The sequence below is a fragment of the Petaurus breviceps genome, unplaced genomic scaffold, assembly GCF_028583685.1.
Source record: "Petaurus breviceps papuanus isolate PSGF00001 unplaced genomic scaffold, PetGlider_PUasm1.0 688, whole genome shotgun sequence".
Classification (NCBI taxonomy): Eukaryota; Metazoa; Chordata; class Mammalia; order Diprotodontia; family Petauridae; genus Petaurus; species Petaurus breviceps.
In genome coordinates this window covers 28,704,055-28,723,519 of record NW_027186457.1, presented here as the reverse complement: position 1 = coordinate 28,723,519, position 19,465 = coordinate 28,704,055, and the positions used below count along the sequence as shown (strand labels likewise).

Sequence of the window (19,465 nt, the reverse complement as noted above, 5' to 3'; positions counted from 1 at the left end):
AGAAAGAAAGAAAGAAAGAAAGAAAGAAAGAAAGAAAGAAAGAGAAAGAAAGAAGGAAAGAAGGAAGAAAGGGAGGGAGGGAGAATTCTAAGCCCTTGTGAAAGTCAAAAACTTAGAATCGAAGCATTATAAAGTATCTAAGAGGTCATCTAGTCCAAATGATCCTTAAAACATAAATCCTCTCTTTATATCTCTAACAAGTGACCATCTTACTCTGCTTAGAGATAGCCATGATGGGGAACTGGCAGTACAGTGAATAGAAGATTGTATCTGAAAACAGGAAAACTTGAATACAAAACAGGTCTCAGAAACTTTCAAATTATGTTACCCTGAGCAAGTCACTTAACCTCTTTCTGCCTCAGTTTCTCCACTTGTAAAATGGGGATAATAATAACACCAATCTTTCAGGGTTACCATGAGAATAAAACAAAATATTTGTGCATTTTGCAAACCTCAAAGAAATATACAATTGTTATCTATTATTTTTTTAAACGTTTCATACTAGCTCACCTCAGTTTTGGATAGTTCTAATTATTGGATCTATTTTCCTCATATTGAACTGAAATTTAGCATCACAGCCTTTATCACACTCTATATTCTAGTCAAACCAGTCTACTCACTGTTCCTAGAATTTGAATTCTATCCCTCCCTTTATGTATTTACACAAGCTGTTCCCTGTGCCAGGAATGCACTCTCTACTTCCACCTCTTAGGATCCTGAGTTTCCTTCAAGACTCAGCTCCCTCCTATGGAAAACTTTTTCTTATCTCTGGAGTTATCAATATTCTCTTCTTCCTCATCATCCTACGCCCCCTCCTATTCCTCCTCTTCATATTATCAAGTAAACATTTACTTGTTTACATGCTGTGTCTCCATGGTCCCTTGAAGTCAGGGATTATTTTTCATTTTTCTTTCTATGGCTAGTGCCTAGCATGGGGCCATCCAAGGAGAAGGCATTTATTAAATGCTTGTGATAGTGGATTGGATTAAAAATCTGTTTTCCCTACAGCTTCCACCCTGCTCTCTGAGTAGCTTCCTTCTTCAGTAGCCAAGGAAAACAAGTATTGTCTAACACATGCTTGCCTTCTTCCAGCATTTAAATGACTATGACATCCATCTATCTCTCTACATATCTCACTATCTCTCTCATCTATCTATCTATCTATCTATCTATCTATCTATCTATCTATCTATCTATCTATCTATCTATCTATCTATCTATCTATCTATCTATCTATCACTAACAGGCTATGATTCATGCCCCTATAAGATCTCTCTCTCTCTTCTTTAGAAATATAGACCTATTCAACCTGATAATGTCTTTCCTCATAAATAGTGCCCAGAATGGAAAACAGCCTCCATGATATGCTCTCCACCCTTTTTCCAGAAATTCTACTACTTTTACTGCATCTTTAAATTATGATCAGTTTTTGCTAACCACCTCACACAATGGATTGATTTTGAACTGACTGCTCACTAAAAGAATTAGGTTTGTTTTTTCACATTAACTTCTACACTCCCCTTCCCACCCCCTTGTATATATGTGAGAGTAATTTTTGAAATCCAAATGCAAGACTTTTCTTCTGCCCCCATTAAGTGTCATCTAATTAACTTCAGTCTATTTTTACAATCCCTTGAGATAAATTTTGAATCCCAATTCTTTAGTTTAATATATTTATTATCATTCAACTTCATATCATGAATGAATGAAAAAAATGAGTCAATAGAATGCCTATTCAGCTTACTCTGTTTCAGGCACTGGAATTGGGGATCCAAATGCATGCAAGCAATATGGTCCTTGCCCTCAGGAGTTACATTCTTAAAAGAGTAGACAACACATAAGCATCAGAAAGAGGTGGAAGATCATGCAGGCAGCAGCATCCCATGGAAATGGCTGGGAAATGATAGGAGTCCTAGTATTGGGCCAGATGATGTGAAAGTTTTCCATCACCCATAATCCTAGTAATAGTGTCCAGCTTTAGGTAAAAAGATGAATAAGAAAAATTGCCAGAACCTAGGAAGTTTGGATTGGAAATCTCAGGCATATATCAGTCATAATTGATAAACATCCTATTTATATTTTCATTTAAGTCACAGATTTTTAAAATGTTGAACCAAATATAACTACAGAGTTCTATGGCATTCCACTAGAGACTAAATTAATATCAATCATTTAATCACTATTTGTTTGACCCAATCATTCAACCCCTTCTGCATCAAGCAAATTGTACCATCACCCCTCAGCCCCACTTCATTTTTTCTACAAAGATATCATTAGTGAATTGGTCAAATACCTGTAAAAATTTGTCAAATACCTGTAAAAACATGAAACAAAGTCTGTTTGGTGTTGTCTTGGTATTTCATATTTCTTACCATTAATAAATCATATAAGCTCCTTTTCTGCCCACATGCCATTCCTTTCATAATGTTTTTTTTAACTTTACCAGTAATTAATATCAAAGTAACCAGACTATAATTGTAAAAATCTCCCTTCTCCTCACTGTGACTTTATTGATATGTCATTTAGTGCTTCCTTACCATTTAAATACTTATCTCATTCCCATTTTCTGGTTGATGATTTCTGCTCCATCCTTCTTAATCTCAAGCTCATTTCTCATGGGAGGGACATCAGAAGCAAAATTGCCATTGAGTAAGATCACCTTTCTCAATCATCTGTTGTTATCATCCCATACATTCCAACCAGTGACCTTACCATTTCCTGATTTCTCCTCTTATCCTCAACTTTACTTTAAATTTATTTTCTTATTGTACTTACTATAGACCTCAGTTTATAATAACACTTGGTTTTTGCTTTCTTCATCCTATCCTTATGGGATCTTGTCACTTTCTGGAATTCATCCTCAGTAATTTGCTCTTGCTTACACCTTCTATATGCTTTTCATAACTGCCTTAGTCAAGGAGCTCCTTATGCAGCCACATTTGTCTCTTCAGACCTCATCCCTGTTCTCCTTCATTGGGATCATTTTAGTTGACTTATAACATTTTTGACAATATTGACATTTTTGTTGAATCACTTTTTTCCCTAAAATATATGCCATTATTTAATGCTCCCTTATTTCTCTCCCAGAGTTTCAGGTCATAATATACTATAGATCTATTCTCTGAATTCTTTGAAATCAGTTCTCCAAAGCTAAGCTATTTTGTTATGTCCAGTGTCCCATCTAGTACTGGTCACGAACTCTAACCATAGGAGGGGGTCCTCCTCTCAAGTTTCCTATAGTTTCTACCTCACCAACCAGTTTCTGGTACATGAGAAAATAGACAAAGTAATAACCAAATTTACCTTCGAAGAAAGAATGGGGAGGCTAAAATTGTAAATCCATCTTTCAAAAGAGCCAACAGAATATCACAATGGGGTTGTTTTTGTTAGTCTTAAGAAACAACAAAAAAAAACCTTTTTGTGCAGCAGAGTCCAGAACTAAGGAGATAGTCTTGTAAGATAGTTGCATTTGGAATGAGGACCTGGTTCAAATCCTTTCCTTGCAATTTACTTCCTGTGTGACATTGAATTTTCCTCCATGAACTTCTATTCTCTCAACTGCAAGATTAGATTGCCTCTAAATTTTAAGATTCTAATATACAAGGTCAAGGTTTTACTGGCAATATTTCATCATCATATGAAAATTCACCAATGAAAATAATCAAGTGGGTAGATAGGTTTTCCATAACATCATTCACTAAATAGACAAAGTCACATTTGTTTGGCTCTTCCCAAATGCCTTATATCTGTCATAAGTTAAGTAATCTACACAATGCAATACATGTGCACAAAATAAATATATACATATATAAAATACAGACATGTATTTAGACACTTAAATACACTATGTGCATCCACATGCATGCAAAACATTGTAATATGCATAGGCTTAGAGGTGCACATATCCTCCTCTACTCACATTAACATGTATGCATATGATATGGTCACAGATGTGCACAAAATATATGTAAATGCACTTACATGATATGCAGACATATATACACATGCAAACACATGCACATTATGATCAGCAGCACAAAATTCAACCTCAAAGACAGCAAATGTATCAGGTTGAAGGGATGTATTTAAAAATGATGGGATGGGAGTGGACTGCTTTAGCAGGCTAGTTGTACTTAGGGGATATGAATCTATGGATGAGACACATGAAAGTGAGTATGATTAGCATCATAAATGCCTCTGGTAATATACCAAGAAACACAATTTCTCTCATTCTATGGCCCAGTTCTTCTGACGTCTAAGACATAGGCCTGAGAATAAAGGTACAGAGGTACAAAACCAAACTTTCCTAGATCTTTTGCAAAGAGATGCATTCATTTCCATCCCAAATTTGCTCTGTCAGAGCAGAGAGCATCCAGAAACAGAAACATCTTGAAAGATATCATGGCATATGCCATGATTTCATTTCCAGTGCAATTTAAGGAACTGATATGGGGGTGGGGACAGGCAGTAACTCTGAGGAATCATTCCAGAGATCTGACAGTGTGAGAAAGCTGCAGACCTATTTTGATGGGCTCCATTCTGAGTTCCACAGACATCTTCAAAAAGGTCCTTTTGTTTCACAATGGGTTTTTGAGGCATCATCATATAATGGAAATAAATTTAAAGACTGGGTTTGGGAAAGAAATTATCCTTGGCTTTTTTGGTCAGTGATCTAATCCTCACAAACCTATAAAAAAGGGACTGACAAAGATAGGAACTCAGAGATCAGATTCATTGTGTTTTTAATTTCGAGAAGTACCTTCATTGAATGTAAAGTTTGTGTGTGAGAAATGTCTATTTTTATAAGTTCATCTACCCACCAAGTATCCCTAATAAAGTTTAGGGTAGAGGGCTTCAAAGGATGAAAAGAGGTAAAGCTTCCATTCATTATGGTCTTCCTATCTGGGAAAACCAAAAGACATGGATGAAAAGTCTAATATTAGTTTAGAATGGAGTCAATATCATCAGTGAATTTGGAGTTTTCCTAGCCAAATAATAAGATTTGATTTAGCAACAAACATAGAGAGTGAGATGAAGAACCTGGCAGCAAACAGGCTCAGACTGATTCTTTTTACCTTTCAGGCTCATTACTGATCAAGAGACACTAGAATACAGTGGTCAGGACAAGTGCCCCGAGCAATTTCATGAGCAGGTTTTTGAGATACAGAGAAAAGGAAGTCTTCTGGAGCCCAGGTCAGGGTGATACTGACATGTTCAATTAGTTCTTTTTCTCCACAATTTTACTGGCCTGGTTCTTGCTTCTCCTTTTAAAGGTATTTTGAGCTTGAAACCATAGAAAATAATTTCACATGTTTTCAATTTCATGAAATCCAGATGCAATTTTGCTCAAATATCTGGTGGATCTATGTATTTTTAATAAAGGAAATTAAACTTAACCCCCAGGATATGTCTCTATGACATTCCCCAAGCAGCTTTAAAGTGGCAAATAAACAGTCCTGGTTAAGTTTATATGACTTTTCCAAGGTCACAGAAGGAGGAAATAGCAGGATTAAAGCCCAGACATCTGACTCCAGGGCCAGGAGGCATTTCATTCCTTCATCTAAGTAGATGTAAGCAGCGCTGCCTTTATTCTTCCTCCCACCCAGTCAGGTACCTTTCACTCTACCCCATTGCACTCTACCTTATATTGTCTGCTTGCTCAGTTCCAATGTCTTGTGCACTATATCATTGGCTACGATTCAAAGCTTTTCCAGTCACATCAAAAACCAGAAACTGTTACTTTCCTCTACTTTGGAGTTAAGAAGGGATGCCAGACAAATGAGTTCATGTTGGATACTAAAAATAATAAGGAAGTATTGGCATTTCCTGAATGGGGGAAGAAGTAGGGGATATAACCAAGTCAGCTAGTCAACCACTACCTGAATCAAAAAGGCCTTGACAACATCTTCATCAATAGATTGTGAAGACTTTGCTTGAGGGACAGAAGTGGGGGCAAGGGGGTCCATTACCTTCCAAATTCCCTAAAAAGGAGCAATGGGTTGTGGGTTGTGGCTCACTGAATTTCCCCCTTTCATACACCCCTAACTGCTCCTAGTTCTTCCCTCCGGGATTAAAAACAACTCTTCCAAATGATAGGACTCAAATACTCAAAGATAGGCACATTTCCCTTTTCTTTCAAGTAGTTTTTTTGGGGCAACTAAATGATTCAGAAGATAAAGTGCAGGATTTTACATTATAGAGTCCTGAATTCAAATTATATCTCATATAATTACTAATGTATGCCCCTGTGCAAGTCAAATAACCTCTTTTGGCCTCAGTTTCCTCATTTGCAAAAGTATAGCAATAATAGCATCTATTTCACAGAGTTTTGTAAGGATTAAATAAGTCAATACAAGTAAAGCACTTTGCAAACCTTAATGCCCTGTATAAATGCTAGTTATCATCTTCATCATCATCATCATCATCATCATCATCATCCAGTTTAATTATCCCCAAATTCCTTCAACCCATTCTCATGCAACATGGGCTCAAGGCTCATTTTTATTAGCACTGGATTTCTCTGCATTTTTCTCTGGCTTCTCAATACCCTTAAAATATGGTGTTCATAACTGGACCTATTACTTCTACTGGACTCTAACCCAATGGAAAAGCAAGATGGTTATCATTCCCTTAAATTCTGTACTCTATGCCTCTCAATTTAACAAAACAAAAAACATCTTCATGACTAGAACTCCACTAAGCATCACCAAACCATGCAATCTAAGATCCCACTAATTCTCTTGGCTGTCTTATGACTGTTGACACTTGCCTAAGTAATACAGAGAGAAAATTGTCAAGTTTCAAATTTGTGTGTTTCTTCACAGCAGCATCCAGTACCACAATATTTTCCTCATTTTATCATTTGGAAACTATGATCACTGAAGCACTTGAGAATGCAGCTCTGACCTATATCAGTAGATCATCTTTATGGGGAAATATGACCAAAGTGATTCATCCCTGTTCATTTGCTTTGTGGTGAGGACCCTTGCTAAGCTTAGCTAGGCTTGTTCTCAATCAGTAGACCTATAGGGTACTCTCAGCTCTTTCTGAAAGCATTTCCCATTTATTAGAATTTGACAACCTGCTCTCTCTTATATTCTAGCCTTGAGAACTTCAAGGAGAAATCATAGTATGATTTCAGTGGAGAAATGCATGTGGAAAATATTACTTTATGTCTGCAAGTCACAGAATACTTGATTTTCTAAAGAATAAAAATGGAATATCACATTACAGATGATGGAATGGAACATGGTGAGTTTTGGCAGACTGTGATCTTTAGCAGGTGATGGCCAGGTGGCAAAGAGAAGAGAGGCCTGGACTTGGAGTCAGGGAGACCTGAATTCAAATCCTGCCTCAGTCACAAACTTGACTACAGTCAAGTCACTTAATCTTTGTCTGCCTCCATTTCTTCATCTGTAAAATGGAAATAATAATAACACCTACTTTCCAGAGTTATTGTGAAGGTCAAATGAAATAACCCATGTAAATCCCTCTGAAGATCTTAAAGTGATACTTAGATTTTGGCTATTAATAATTATGAAAGACAACTCTAGTGAAGGATGTCATCAAGGAAATGTATGTGTGAAAACAAAGATGGATATGGTATGTGACGAGAATGAGGGATGACCCATGGACAGCCTGTATACTCCATTGGTGATCCCTATAATGGCAGGAGAAAATAAGCAAAACAAAAGAACCCCCAGCCCAACACACACTCACACACACACACACACACACACACACACTCACCTTTGGATTCATCACTTTTGGTCAACTTGGTGGAGAATGTGGACAAGCAAAACATGAATGGGCTGCAATCTGTGTATTTGGAGGGAGTGTCCATCTGGGTGTGACTATGGATCCATTTGAATATTTCAAAATGAGGTGTTATAATAGCTATACAACTTTCTTCTCCAAAAAAATATAACGACCTGGCCAATCTCTGGTGTGGAGCCTCTGTGTCGGTTTTTAGGCAGGTGTTCAGATCAGATCTATCCCTAAACTCATGATCACATTTGGGAAGGCCTGGCAGATCCTGTATTACACTAGTGTAGTTTTTGATGAAGGCAAGGAAGGAGAGAGGGAGGAGGAAAGGGAGAGAGAAAGAGAGAAAGACGGAGAAAACAGAGAGGGAGAGAGACAGAGAGAGAGAATTTAAGTGCGTACTATATGCCAGGCACTGTGCTATGTGCTGGAAATCTAATTTCAACTCAAATGACAGTCCCTACTTTTTAGAAGCTGATATCCTAATGGAAGTGGTAAGATGGAGATGTAGTAAAGAAAATCATAGGCTGGTCTAGATTTGAAAAGAATATGTCTGGCAAGGGTGCTTCTTTAAATAGATGTTTTGGGAATAACTCATCAAATAAAGGAAGATACTGTGGGAGTGGAGCCATTGTCACAGTGAAAAGAAAGTCTGGGATAGAGATAGAGATGTGGTCTCTGGAATGATGGGCTGAGGAATCATAGAAGATGCCATTGGGGGTTTCCCTCAGGAATACATACTTCCTCCTAGTTTCCATTAGGGTACAAAATGCCAACATGCAAACAGCTCTGCCATGGGCTGATTGGTCCAGGTTGCATTGTGTAATGGGATATGTACCATGAACTTCTGCTCTATGACTTTTAGATGCTTTCCTGATGGTGAGATTTCTCTTAGAGGCTGATGTCACAGCCTCATTTTCACAAACCATTCCATTTTAATTGTATTTGGGATTATAAGCATGGGGTTTTCCATTTAAGAATGTCTTCTTCACACTGTTTTATTGGAAAGAACAGGTTATTATAATGTTGTCACATCAGTAGGAATTACAAAATATGCCCCAACCACCAGATACAACAATGTTATAGTATATGAAGTTAGGATTAAGGAGAAAGACACTTTACTATAGAAAGAGGCATTTAGCTTATTTTGTGTTGTGAATCCCTTCGGCAGTATGATGAAGGCTAAAGGGCCCTTCTCAGAATGATGTTTAAAAATCGATAAAATAAAATAAAAATAGCATTAAAAAGAAAACCAATTATTTTGAACTATAGTTACACATCTAACATATATTACATATTATATATATGAATATATAGTGTGTATATGTGTGTATGTATACACACATACATACATATTATAGGTTCATGGCTCCCAGGTTAAGGACCCCTGCCAAGGGATTCAAGATTTAATACTTAGGCTATCTAAACTTAAAATAACTGCAGAGATGTATAGCAGCTGGAGATCTATCCAATGATTAATACCTGGCAATGATCAGTGAATTAGGCTATGGTACCCCTGTTAAAAATATTATTTTGAGCACAATGTGGTGTTGATGTTGCTGTTATTTTTAAGGGACAGATTTTATTGTCTATTGGTGGAATAGTGAAATATTTGAAAAACAGCATTGGTCTTAAGAAATGAAGAGTAAAGAGAAGGAAAACTTGCTGCTTTGTCAGGATTAACAATTAATATTAAAATGCAAATATTCTTAATATGGGTTCATCTCAGGTAAAGTTATGATATAAGAGAAGCTTTTCTTAGAAACTTCCAACTCATATATGACATTGTAAGGTCCTTGAGACCAAGATCTGAACTATATTTATTATATCTATTCCCAGAGCACCTAGGAGAGTGTCTTGTCTGGAGAGGAATTGAATATACATTTATTGAATTGATATCTCTCTCTCTCTCTCTCTCTCTCTCTCTCTCTCTCTCTCTCTCTCTTTCTCCCTCTCCCTCTCTCCCTCCTTCTCTTCCTCCCTCCCTTCCTCTTTACCCTCCTTTCTTTCTCTCCCCCCCACCCTGACTTGGGTACCCAATGCACTTAAGTGCTTTCCTTTCCTGACTTTCTTCAAATCCTGTTTTGGGACTTTCTTTCTCACTTTGGGAAAAATCACTAATAAAATCTTCAATTTCTAGGCTCTGAGGAATTATTTTCATTTAACAGGGAGTATTACCTTAAATTAAGTGGACTTCATAATTCAATTGAGTGGATTCAATTGAATATCCAATTCAAAAGACACAAACTCTTTGAGGACAGGGACCCTTTCATTTTTTGCATCCACAACACCTTACAGAGTATGTAGCCTCTACTATGCTTTTAGCAAATGTGTGTTGATTGATTGAATGGAAGAGCATTTTGGGGAATGAGACTTCCCTAGTCTCTCTGAAATAATGATGCAGAACTCATAGGTCTAGTTATTGAGACTGTGTGAAAGACAGAATCTGGACATCTGCCATTGATGAAACTAAACTCTACATTAAGTCGGATATATTATTATTAATAGACGCACAACCTACTAACTTCCAGATTATTGTTAGCCAATTATCTGTCTTTCTCTCAAAAAGTACCATTGGATATAGTGAAAAGTTTACTGGCCTTGAACTCAGGAGCCTTGGATTCAAATCCTGACACTCTCACCCTCTATATTTAGGGCAAGCTCTCTGAGCCTCAGTTTCCTCCCCTGTAAAATAGCAATAATAACACTTGCTATGTCGTACTCAGAGTGCTTGTAAGGAGAACATTTGAATACTATATAAAATGATCAATTATGAAAGAAGGGTATCAAGGTGGAGTGGAATGAGTGACAGACTCTCCAACAGGAAACAGGGAATAGGTTATTGGCTCTGACACTTACTAATTGTAACAAGCCACATAAGTTCGCTGTGCTGGTTTCCTTCCTGCAAATGAGACACAATAATCTATCCATTACCCACCTCAAGAAAATAAAGCAGGTGCATAGAGAGCTGTCCTCTCAATCAGGGGCACTTGGATTCAAGTCCCGCTCCTGTTGTGTACTGACTCAGTGACCCTGGGCAAGTTGCTTAACTTCTCAGGGATGTTGACAACTTTGTAAGGTAGAAAGAAGCTGCCAACCTGCTTCGGTTAATGTTTATTCAACCTGAATAATTACAGGTTTAGTCCTTATACTGGTTCTTATAAGAAATGCATTTTTCTCATTTCCCACTCACCAGTTCTCACTTTGGACACCTTTGACTTCCCCACCATATAACTTTATTATTGGGAAATTTCATCACCTGGAAAGAACCAACCAAACTTGATTATTCACATCTTATGCTCTGCCGCTCTGATGATGGAGTGGAACCATGAACTCAGCCTCCATTTAAAGAAGGGAGAGAACATAGACATTGCATTGCCTCAGTTTCCACTTAGCTCCATTCATTTTGGACTTCTTTGACTTCTCTGTCATGTGCTTGTGTAGTAGCTTCCCCTTAACCTGGTTTTTAGCTTTCTTCTATGTGTTGTCTTCCTTTGATACAAGCTTTTTGAGGCAGAGATAATCTTTCTTTTTCATGCCTTTATCACAACATCTTAGTGTCTGGCACATAGTAGGCACTCAATAAATGTTTATCAATGAAATATTAAATACATTTGTAAATCTGTTATATAATGTGACCTGTTGTTCAGAGATATCGCTACTAATTGTATTGCTGGCCAGGTGGCCATTTAAGACTAGCTGTGATTTTGAAATGTTTTGTTCTGTGGATGGTTTTCCATCTACTGCTTGTCACTCAGGGAGGTGTGTGTGTGAACTTGGGGCACTATACAGCATTTCAAGAGGCAAGCAGACAAAATAAATGAAGTAATTCTAGGAGGGAGAGAGAATAAATAATAGTAAAGATCAAGAAAGGATATGTGAAGAAGGTGGCAACTAAGTTTTGCTTTGGAGGAAGCTAAGGATTCTATGAAAAAAAGAGATGAGAAAGAAGTCCATGAACAGCCTGAACAAAGGGACATAAATGGGAGCTAGAGTCCCTACATAAATACTGCTGAATAAGCTATTTTGGCTGGAATGTGGAGTGAGGAATAAAGTGAATAAATAAGGCAATATAGGCTTTAGCCAAACTATGAAGGGTTTTGAAATACAGTAAATAATAAGGCAATGGGTAGTTACTGAAACTTCATGAGCAGAGGAGTGACATGAGCAGACTATAATTTAGGAAGGTTATTTTGACAGGCATTGGGAAGATGAATTGGGGCCAGGGAGAGTTTGGGAGCCACATTTCCAATTTAGAGACTTTTGCATACCACATTCACAGATTGCTTCATGTCCTTTAGATGTATACTTGAATGAATAATTAATGAAAATTTTCACATGGTATTTTCAAAATAGTGCAACAGGAGTCAAACTTCACTTTCTGATTGCACAACTCTTGAACATTCCCATATGGACTTGGAGTAGATTTAATTGTGGGGTCTATGCTTAATTTACCACTGTGAATTAATTATGAAGAGGTACAGTATTATGCCATACAAGGCCAGAGTTCAGTGAAAGGGTTTGTAATGGATGTCATAGAAGAGAATATTGCAATAAAAAAAGAAATTATTATTTTTTAAGGATGAATTCCATCTCTATGACCTTTCCAACCATAGCACCAACAATGACTCAGTATGGCTCTAAACCAAAATACTGTAACATTGCTTACTTCACACCTAATAGCCTTTTTGGCAGTTACCAAGACAGAATCATCAGAAGTACATTTCCCAGTGCCTGTGGTCAGCAGCACTAAATATATCCTCAAGCAGACCATGGGGAAAAAAATAAAAGATCTCCCCCCTGACACTAACCTGTGGGTGGAGACTCTGGAAATCCATTCTGTGAGATGCTAGGACACTAACATTCTTGCTGAGGAAGCTGCCACTAAGGAAGCAGCTGGGAACTCTTCTCATGTGCATTTTCATACCTCTCAAATTTTGGTGCCCATAAGCAAAACCCAGCCACCTTGCCCAAGTTTTGACACTTTTCCAATATCAAACATTAGTAATTTGCTAAAACCTAGAATGAAGTAGCTACTGCTTTTGCATTTGCCACTCTCTTTCTTAAATCAACAATTTTGTAACTATAAGTTTCTGTAAGTCGGGTGATGCTGTTACTCAAATATAGTAATTTAGCTTGGTTGCTTAGAATTTGGCAGGACTAGTGCCAAAGTCACAGATTGGATATTATTCTGAGTCACCTTGATTTGTCCTGTTCCACATATAGAACTCACTGTTACCATTATCTAGCAAAAGAAAGACTGAGTATGAAAAAATCAATTAATTGAAAAGTGTCTGTTAATCTCCTACTATATTCCAGGGACTGGAAATGCAAAGTCAAAATGGAAACAATCTTCTATCTCATGGAATTTACATCCTCGAAAAATACACTAGAGTGTAAAAGGAAGTGTGATGAATATAGAAGACAAAGACCTACTATTTGAATCCCAAGTTGTTCACTTACTATCTATGTTTCTGTTCTAGTCAGAAACTCTGGGGGTTTTCCCCTCCCAGATTCAGTTTTTGAGTAGGCAAACAAGGCCATCTTTTGCCTCATTTATTATCTAGCCTTAAATCACTGAATCCCTGAAATGGGTGTTGCCACTGAGAAACTAAGACTTGGGAAAGACCTTAGTATAAAAAGGCCAAGGTCTCCCCATTGTCTCTGGGATCATCTCCAATCATCCTGACCTATCTATGTCTTGCCACTGGACTCAGATGACTCTGGAGAAGAGAGTGAGGCTGATGACTTCACACAGCTATTCCTTTCTTAAATCAATTCACTTGCAAGTCAAGACATTACCCTCTTAATGTCATTGGATGTCTTTGAAAATGAAGGATGAACAACAGCAACAGTGGAATCTTAGGAAATCATTTAATGTTTCTGAACCCGTTTCCTCTTATGTAAATTGAGGATGTCCTCTAAGTTTCTCTTAGAACCATTCTCATTACTGAATCAACCATTATAAGCCTATACCCTGATGACACTGGGTTAGTAAAATTAACCTTTCTGTGTTTGCCTCCAAGGTATGGAACCAGCAAGCAATGTGCATTATAGACACATTCACACATTCCATTCCAATGATGGATATTTAATGTTCTTTTATAGTGCTTAGAACAAAGATGTCATGTCAATATCTAGCACTTTTTTGTAAACCATATCTCAAAGAAAATGAGAAAGATATTGTGGAGGGGGAGCTAAGATTTGCTACATAACTGTGTGGCTGAATATTCAGTGCTTAAAGAGCTATATTTTACATAACATCTGTTAAAAGCAAAATCATGTTACAGTGAAGTTCTAATGGAGAAAATCTTTAAAATATTCCATCTAAATTTAAATTTTCTGTTTTACATAATGGACACCTTGACACTGAAAGTAACCTTCAGTGAGGAGAAGGGTAAGGTAGAATCAACATATATGGCATTGTATACATTTGCTAAACCTACATATAAGTAATAAATTTGTCATCATGTTTTCCTTTGCATGCAAAACTGGGAAACAGTACCTCCGGAAATTCAGTGTTCTATGTGTAATCTCAGAATTGGAAGGGCCTTCAGAAGCCATGTCTTTCAATCTGTGCTTGAACCAACATCCCCTATAAAATACTCCCAACAAATGGTAATCTATTCTTGAAGATATCTGACAATAAGAAAGCCACTACACAAAGCAGCTGATTACCCACTAAATTTGCCTAAATCATCCTCTTTGCATTTATCACACTTTTCTCCCAGTCCTGCCCTCTGCGACCAAGCAGGTTATTCTAAATTCTTTTATACTTGAGTAATTTTCATTTACTTTAAAGGTACCCATCATTCCTTTCTATTGCAGTCATCTTCTCCTGATTAAACACCCTAATTCTTGGATCAGTCTTCACATGGTATGTATTTGAAGCCCTTCACCATCCTATTCATTTTCCATTGGAACTTGAAAAATATACTGGCTGTCATTATATCTCCTTCCTTTCAGGGTTGAAATCCTTGAGAAATTTATTTAGACTTGCTGCCTCCACTTCCTTTCCTCTTGTTCTCCTCTAAACCCTTTGCAATCTGGCTTCTAACCTAATTGTTCAGTGTGCTCTCTACATTATTATCAGTACTCTCATAATTTTCCAATATAATGACCTCTTCTTAGCCTTCATCCTTCTTTCCCTTTCTTGTCTTGTGTCTTGCACTGCTAATCACCTTCTCCTGGATACTATCTCTTCTCTAAGTTTTATGAGACTGCTCTCCCTTTCACTTCTGCCCATATCTTGTACGTCTCCATTTTTGCGTCATCATCCATGTCATTCCCATTGTAGGTGTCCTAGGTCACTCTGTCCTGGGTCTTCTTGGCTTTTCTCTTTATGCTCTCTTGCTGGTGAGAATCTTTTCTCATGAATTCAACTATTATTTTTATGTCAATGATTGCCAAATCTATGTAACCAACCCTAACTTTTCTCCTGAACTTTGGTCCTGCATTGCTAGCTTCTTCTTTGTTGATCATTTTGAACTGGATGGCTAATAGACATCTCAAATTCAAAATGTCTAATCATCATCTTTGACCTGAATTCCACCACTCTTTTAAACTTCTCTATTTTTATTCAGGGAACCACCATCCTTCCAACCTCCCGGGTTCACAACTTCATTTTTATCTTCACTTTTCCTCTCCCCACAAAGTCAATCAGTTATCATATCTTACATTTTTTTACCTCTACATCTCTTGAATATGTTCTCTTCTCCCCATTTACATAGCTTCCAAACCAAATGAAGATATTTACACTTCTTTCCTGGATTATTTCAATATGCTTCTAATTTGTCTCCCCACCTCAAGACTCTCTCCTCTCCGATATAACGTACACAGACACACTAGGAACATATGGGAAACTTTCCTTGTCCAACTAGATGCTAAAGTTTTCCTAGCAAAGGAAGGCATTCTGTACCTGTTTTGTATTCATTTTGGATAAAAGTTTAGGATGATTTAGATTTGGTCATTCCAAGGAGAAAATTTCCTAGACAATAATTTGAACCTTATTACTCCCCCAGTTAGTAAAATCCAGTGATTTTCTGTTAGCTCTATGATCTAATATCAGCTCCTCTTTTTTGGCATTTAAACATCTCAATCCAGTTTCTTCTGCCCCTCCAGTATTTTTATACATTACCACTCTCTATGAACCTTATGGCCCAGTCATAGCTGCCTACTTGCTACTCCTCACACATGACACTTCATCTCCCAATCACATGAATTTATACGGATCATCCCTTTTAACTGGATTGTTCTCTCTCTCCTCCCCTCCACTTCTAAGATATCCTTCAAAACTCAGCTATAGCACCAGTTCTGCAGGATCCTTCCTTTGTCCCGCCAGTTGCTAGTAGCCTTCCCAGCAAGATCTACAGTATCTATTTTTTTCTGCTTTGTATTCATCTTGGATAAAATTGTATAGAATAGGTTGGGGTAGGGCCATCCTAGGGAGTATTCATAGAACTGACCTGAGCTCCATTGGCTAATTCCAGTGATGCATGTGGCTCAAGAAGGAAGGACATGCATGTTAGAAAGATGGAACAATCTCCTTATTGTCCCCTTGATCCCATTTATCATGTAGCCACTCTGTGAGGCTCTCTTGAACTTCCCATTCCTGATGGCCCTTTCTGTTTTGTGTTTCTTTGAGAATACATGACTTTCTAGTTTTCCTGAGATGGATACTTTGAGCCTTTGGAAAATGGAAATTTGGGAAATATGAGCAACTGGGTCCTTCAGCTGTAGTTGTCAACAAAAACAGAGTATTATGAAATTATACCTTTCTCAAAAAAGTTAAATATTCCCAGGAAAAGGAGACTAAATAAAAGATATGCTCCCTTAGAGAGTTACTTGGAAATCACAGAGAGGAGATGACAATGAAATGTCTATTCAAGAATTCCATTGTGTTCTATGTTTTAAGTATCCATTTCCATGGAGGACAGTAGAGAAATCAAGTCAACAAAAAATTATCAAGCACTTACTATGTGCCCCACTCACACTATGCTAAGGGCTGTGAATACAAAGGGAGGCAAAAGTGTCCCTTCCTTCAAGGAACTCACATTTTAAAAGGGAAGACAACATGCAAACTAATTTATGCAAACTAGACATTTCCAGAGTACAGTGATGGTAATCTTGGAGCACACTAAGCATTAATAGCAATGTTAATAGTAGTTAATGGATACTATTTCTTAATGTAAATCATATTAATTCATGTATATGGATCCTTCCTGTTTTAAACATTTCTTAAATGTTTAAGGAGGATGTGAGTAGCTGTTCTATCCCTAACCTACATTGTACATTAAGTGTCTTTTTTCTATCTTTTTGGGAGATAAATATAAACTTTACATTTTACTCTTAGTTCTGAGGTTGGGGAATAAAAACACCACAGTTATTAGAAATGAACCTGGACCCTCTCTTTATAGACCAAGGCCCTCAAAGACTAAAACTATTACCTGAGATTCCGGAGGCTAGAGACCTATTATTATTAGAGGACATTCCCTGCAGATCTTGTGCAAATGCTGTCTGTGGTTCTTACACCTATGAGTGACTTTCCCTTAGAATGTTAAGTTTAGGGAGGGCATAGACTTTCATTTTTGTCTTTCTGGCCTTGGTAGCACAGCATCTGGCACATAGTAGGCAGTCAATAAATGGGTGTTGATTGATTAACATTCACATCCTTCCTAAAATGTGGCTACAAGATCCCCAGAACTTACTATTTCAGAAATATGGAACTTACTAATCCATGTTCTCAGTTCACTAGGAAAAAGACTCGGTTTCTGATCTCAGCTCTACCATTAGTTATGTGTAGGACATCAGACAAGTAAATCCCTTGCATTTTATACCTTGGTTTTCTTCTCTGTTAAAAACAGGTGTCACACTAGATTACCACCAAGATATCCCAGTTCTGAGATTCCATAACTGTTAAAATTTTTAAAAGCTAATGAAAGACATTTTGGGCTTGGTCAACAGTAAGACAGTGAGTTTAAATGGCAGGCAAGAAATTTTGTGTATACTTTGAACCATAACTTTCCATTGAAGGAAGCAGGTAAATCATTCCCCTTGAAAGAGAAGATGGAAGAATAGATACCCTCTACCATAGTCTCTCAAATTTGGACCATTACAGGTGGATGGACTAATCCATTTGCCCAAAAGTTACAGCTCACTATAACTCCCTGGGATCCTCTTATTGACATGAATACTATGGTCAAAGGTTCAGACATTTATAGCTAGAAAGGACTTTAGAGCACATCTAGTCCAACCCTCACTGGTTTTTAAGATAAGGAAACAGTCCCATGGAGGGGCAATGCTTTTTGTCCAAAGTCATACCATAGTAGAGTTGGGATTTAAATGCTTTTCCTCTGATGATAAATTCAGCAGTCTTTACATAATGACAGTTTGTTCTTGATTGGATCTGAAAATGTTCAGAATTAATTAGTTAAGCCTTCCCCTTTAGGAATTCCTGTTGTAGCCAAATAACCATCACATTTTCATTGATGTTACTCAGGGTACATTAGAAGTAATTCTTCTTTTCTTTCTTTTCCTACTGTACAATCCATAAAACAAGTAATTAAGAAGTGCCTATTATATGCTAGGTCCTTAAGAGACAGAAATGAAAATGAAATAGTCCCTAGCTTCATCTTCCACTGTGATGACATAATGTGTCCGTAGATAAGCATGGCACAAATAAATATATGCCCGTGGATACTATGTAGGCTAAAAAGTTTCATGGGGAAAAATAGATGTAGAACCAGAAAGGACCTTAGAGGTCATGAAGGTCAACCTTTTTTATATTGCAGATGGAAACTTGGTCCCAGAGAAGGTATAAGATAATAGATAGAGAGACAGATGGAATCTTTGAAATCAAGTAGTCCAGCCCACCCATGTTACAGATGAGAAAACTGAGACCAGTAGAGGTTAGGTGACTTATCTAACGTCATCCAAGTGGTAACAGAGCCAAAATCTGAACCAAGGTCCTTTAACTCCAAAACATTCAATGTTCTTTCTAATGACCTGAACTGTTTCCCTAAGGTAAATAAATATGTTTTCAGAGAAAACAACATGTTTTCCAGTATAAAGCTTCCCATTGTCCTTTAATCTCTCAAAATTGATCATTTTTTTTTCTAGATGCATAACCATGGCTTGGAATATACAGATAGACATTGACATTTCACTCATTTATTGGCTAAGAATTTATCTTCTGACTCTGAGGTTTTGACTGATGAGTAAGTCAGCACTGGAAAATACTATGTAAAAGCATTGCAGACCTCATTGGTGAAGGGAATTTTCAAATTCTTTGCTTGTGGTTGGAGTGAATTTCCGTGGGCAACTGAGCTGACATGGGAGTGGATGGAGTTCTAGATGATTGCATGTAAAGTGACTGGGGTGGTGGAATATCTGCACAACCAAAGGAACTCTGTGACATCAGCTTGAAAAGGGATATTTCCATTGTAGCATATTTTTCATTCAAATTAAAAATAAACAATGCAAAGTAACATAAAAACCTACTACTGAATCCCACAGAAAGGAGCCCAGATTTCTGCACACTCGCAGTTGAATGACACTTAATTAAACTATTTATTAATCAGCTTACTAGATCAAAAGCAAACACACAAATACCCGGCCCCCTCAGCATTGAAAAGCTTGCAAAGTGATTTACATACTTTATTTCATTCGATCCTTACAACAGTCTAGGAAGGTCTCATTATTG

General features: G+C 37.3%; 1 long non-coding RNA gene across 1 annotated transcript in view; it reads right to left on the bottom strand.

Moving 5' to 3' along the window:
- Nucleotides 1-2,742, bottom strand: part of LOC138174471 (uncharacterized) — a 60,871-nt gene extending 58,129 nt beyond the window's left edge. Inside the window, exon 1 of the long non-coding RNA XR_011171727.1 lies at nt 2,538-2,742. This is a non-coding gene — a long non-coding RNA (uncharacterized lncRNA). The remainder of the gene's footprint in view (nt 1-2,537) is intronic.
- Nucleotides 2,743-19,465: the final 16,723 nt, after the last annotated feature.